Genomic DNA, 4,696 nt, shown 5'->3' on the forward strand with positions numbered 1-4,696 from the left:
GGAGGGCGTGGCTCTGGGCGGCGCGGGGTGCCAGGAGGAAGGGGCGACCTTGGCGGCGAGGTTGCGGGGGAGGCACCGGGGAGGGTCAGAGGAGTGAAGACCCCGCTGCCTCCTGGCCGGCTGGGGACCATTCCAGACCCCAGAATGAAGAGAGAGGAAGGGAGCCTAGGGAAGGAGGTGGCTGGCTGATGGAGGCGGGGAAGGGGGGAAGGGCCCAGTGATCACCCTAAAATGCCAATTATGATTAGATGGAAGATTCTTCTCACAAGGTGGGAGATAGTGAAGACAAAATTAGTCCACGTACGTAATTGTATTTCCGCACAAGAGGTGATTCATGTATGACTCTGACATTTATTAAGCACCCAGTGTTCGCCAGACATGGGTTAAGAACTGGAGTTACAGAGAAAATGAATATATATGGCCGCTCACCAGTAAGTAAATATTACATATCAGTAGCAGTATTGATCATTTTAAATTTAGGAAAAAGAAAACCTACATTTATAAAATGTTTTAAGGGAGCAAAGGAATTAGCTACATTGATTTAATTAATTCCTAAAGATGCAAAGCTTTTTTTTTCCTATTAATCAAAATGGGAGGGCAATATTTGAGAGAGAATTGCCAAGGAGAAATGACTTTCATACTTGCAGAGAGCAGTCAGAATCTCTGTTCTTGGCATGCTCAACTCCCCTCAAGTCCCAACACTGGGCGCATGAACCATGACTTCCCTCTTATAGAATCTGGGTGAACCCTCAGTGAAATACCCAGAGAGCAGCCTGCCCCCTTTATAATTAGTCCCGGGCCCGACCTGTTGTTTGAAAGGCTCTGTCCTAACCATGTTGTGTAGTAACCAGGGCCATTGTGACTTTTCTGGGCCCTTTGCAGACGTCTTCCTCTGTAAAATTACATTTCACAATTGCCTTTGTGTAGAGGTGAATATCTTAGTATCCTCTACTAAAACATTTTCTTCAACCTAAAAAGATCATTTCTCTCCTGATTTTAAGGGAAATTAAGTGTTACGGAGGACCCTAAAATGACTGTGGGGCCCCAGGCACTGTGCCTTCTGTGACTCGTGGAGAAGTCAATCCTGGCAATACCATTTCTCAACACTGAATCTCTTCTTTTTAAAGAGAATTAAATTAAGAAGTACTCAGTCAACACAGGGGCAGAAAGACACATAATCCAAGCTTAAGAATTGATGATAATGGGTATTGCTGCCAGGACTGTTGGCAGGAGAGGGTGTGTGACAGTTTGCGTGTTACATGAGCCCTGGTCACTGTGAGCTACAGAGCGGAGCACACGGGCTGGTCCTATGTCATGTTTTGGGCGGTATGGAGGAGAAACGAAGGTGTATGTTGGTAACCTGGGAACTGGTGCTGGTAAAGGCGAGTTAGAAAGGGCTTTCGGTTATTATGGTCCCTTAAGAACTGTATGGATTGCAAGAAATCCTCGAGGATTTGCCTTTGTGAAATTCGAAGATCCCAGAGATGTAGAAGATACAGTACGAGGACTGGATGGAAAGGTGATTTGTGGTTCCCGAGTGAAGGTTGAGCTATCAACGGGCATGCCTCGGAGATCTCGTTTTGATAGACCATCTGCTCGCTGTCCCTTTGATCCCAATGATAGATGCTATGAGTGTGGTGAAAAGGGATATTATGCTTATGATTGTCATCGTTATAGCCAGCGAAGAAGAAGCAGGTCACGGTCTAGATCACATTCACGATCCAGAGGAAGGTCATATTCTCACTCACAGAGCAGGAGCAGGGGACAGAAGTCAAGATCAGCATCCTCGACGATCAAGATCTGTGTCTCTTTGTAGATGAAGATCAGCTTCTCTCAGAAGATCTAAGTCTGGGTCTATAAAAGGACCGAGGTATTTCCAAACCCGTCAAGATCAAGATCCAGGTCTCTCTCTCTCTCTCTCTTTTGCTATAAGGCGCATGTGCTCTCCAGAGAGACAGAGAGCGAGAAATCACCCCCCAGGGTGGATGGCCATGCTGCAATCCCTTCTCCTCCATTCTCTTCTCGGGATCTTGGGCACACACGCACACACGCCCAGAGTGAGTTTAAGCGACCAGGGCCGGGACCTGAACCGCAGTCAACTACATGGGAGTCCAGCAACATAGCCATTACGCCAACTACTGGTCCCTAGATCCAGGTCTCTCTCATGACCAAGAAGTAGCTGATCAAAGTCCAGACCTCCATCTCCAAAAAGAAGTCATTTCCCATCAGGAAGTCCATGCAGAAGTGTAAATCCTGAAAGAATGGACTGAAGTTCTCAAGTTCACCCTTTAGGGAAAAATTATTTTGTTTACCTTATTATAAGGGATTTGTGATGTTTGTAAGGTGTAACCTAGGAAGGATGTTTCAACAATCTTAATCAAAATGAGTTTTGATTATTACTCTGTACACTTTCAGCAGTAAGGTAATATACATTTTTGTTGAATGTATTAATACCCTATGTTCTGAAAATGTGGGTTTTTATCTGGCACATTTAAATAAAATGTTTCTAAGTAGAAAAAAAAAGAATTGATGATAATGAATGTCAACAGAAATTATTAGTTCTTCCTTGTTTCAATCAGGCTTTGGGGGTTTTAAATTAGCCTGGGTAAATTAATGGTATCTGTGAAAATGTTTGTCGGTGGATGTTTCTTTAACTATCTCAGTAACCAAATCCTTCCTGAGTAGATCTTGTAAGTGTCCTGAATTCTTGGATCAGGTATGTGAGGTCTCAGTTGCCAAGACCTAGCCTGAATACAGCTAAAGACAGAGCTGGCCGGTTATAATTGGGCAAGTTTGTGGATGAAAGATCCATAAAGGTTCTGTGTGTGCTGAGGGGGTATGTGTGTAAGGTAGGGATTGTCATCCTAGAAGACAATTACTAGCCTATTTCGTTATTGGCCTCATCACAACCCTGGGTTAATATTTGATCTTTGCTGGTAGTTGTGATTCATATTTGCTGCCCTTTGAGGTACTTATGTTTTCAGGAAAAATTATATTGATTCAGATTAATGCATAACAAATAGGCATTGTGGCCCCCATTCCCAAAGTAATGTACAGTGGCACCCTTCTGCATTTTCACTGTGGCTGCACTTGCAGAGGGAAGGAAAAGGGATCTGTAAAGGGCAGGTCCAGATTTGTGAGGGTGAGCAGCAGGGGGTGCTTTGAGACAGAAATAGGACATTAATACGGAAGGATTATTGGGTCGTTGGAAAAGTGATGCATTTTTGCATAGAAAAATATGTCACGACTTTTCCCGACAACCCAGTATGTTCATACCATTAAAGGGATGCCTACAAAAATGGAGGGAATAGAAGGTATGCCCAAAGAGCAGGAAAGAACAACAAAAATCTTCTAGGTTAGGGCACTAGGGTAGGTCAGGATGATTTTAGAGATCTGTAATTCTAATATTTGACAATTTCAAATAAGGACCCAAGAAATTCCAAATCTCAGATCTAATTCTTTTCTCTATCTCTTGCTTCTCTAATGTAGCATCTCCTCATCATCTAGTTTTCCCATACTTGCCAGATGGGTGCATCATTCACATATTCAGGAAGCAGCTATTAAGTACCTACTGGATGCCTAGTTACTGAACTAAGGACTTCAGTTAGAGAAAAGGTTCATATATGGTTGCTGACCTCAATTTGCTCACAGATGAGGAAATAAAGTGTTAAGAATACAATGTGTTACTCTATGGTACCAGTGAGTTGTAAATGGGTTAGGGAAACACCTAAGGAGTGGGCCTATATCCATCCCATATTCAGAAGGAGCAGGAAATGGCATGAACAGAGGCATCAGAAAAGGTTGCACAGAGATAGTGACAGTTGTTGAGCACTAAAAGATAACTAGAAGTTTTTCAAAGTAAGAAGAAAGCATTCTAAGTAAAGGGAACAGCAGTCACCAAAGCTGGATGCAGAAAACAATCTAGAAGCTGTAAATGTTTTGTGAGCCTGTAGGATAGGTCGTGAGGAGTATAGGGCCGGGGGGAGGGGATGCTAGGGGTCACTTGAAGTCTCTGGTCTGTCCTATAAAGGAGCTTCTTCTTACACTTAGTGGGAACCATTGAAGGATTTTAAGCAAGGGAATGACAAGGTAAGATTTGATTAGGTAGGATCACTTGGTTGGTCAGTATGGAGGGCCGATTGGAAGTAGGTGAGACTGGCATCCAGGAGACCAGGTAAGAGAGGCTGTTGCAATGATCAGTTGGAATCAAGGCAGTGCCAGCAGAGATGAGGAGCAGGAACTTGAATCTAGTGGTACTCAGGATATAGAATCAACAGAGCTTAATGAAGGAGGAAACAGAGGAATCAGGACCACTGATGCCTGGTTTTCTGACTCTAGTGGTGGGGTGGGTAGGGGTTAGTTGCTGAAATTAAAGTCTCTAGGCAGAGAAGCATATTCGAGGCTGGAGATGATGAGTGTCACAGATTCTCCCAGAAGCAGATCCTGAGTCAAGGATTTGAGTACAGAAAATAGATTTGGAAGGTGAAGGAAACACAGGCTGGAGAGGGGAAGGAAGACAAAAGGAAAGTCAATACAGGGTTTGTTATCAAGGCTAGTTATCAAGGCCTTATTATAAAGGCCACCAGGAAGCTCTTGGACATGATACAAAAATGATACAAAACACTCACTAAACAGGTGAGGAAGCTAATTGAGGGTAGTACAGGGGGTGCTATCTGGCAGTTCTCATCTGCCACCC

The 4,696-nt window shown here is 43.7% G+C and overlaps 1 pseudogene; it reads left to right on the forward strand.

Moving 5' to 3' along the window:
• Positions 1-1,152: 1,152 nt before the first annotated feature.
• LOC102500082 (serine/arginine-rich splicing factor 7-like) lies at positions 1,153-2,270 on the forward strand (annotated as a pseudogene).
• Positions 2,271-4,696: the final 2,426 nt, after the last annotated feature.

The sequence above is a fragment of the Tupaia chinensis genome, unplaced genomic scaffold (assembly GCF_000334495.1).
Source record: "Tupaia chinensis unplaced genomic scaffold, TupChi_1.0 Scaffold000567_1, whole genome shotgun sequence".
In the NCBI taxonomy this organism is placed as follows: Eukaryota; Metazoa; Chordata; class Mammalia; order Scandentia; family Tupaiidae; genus Tupaia; species Tupaia belangeri.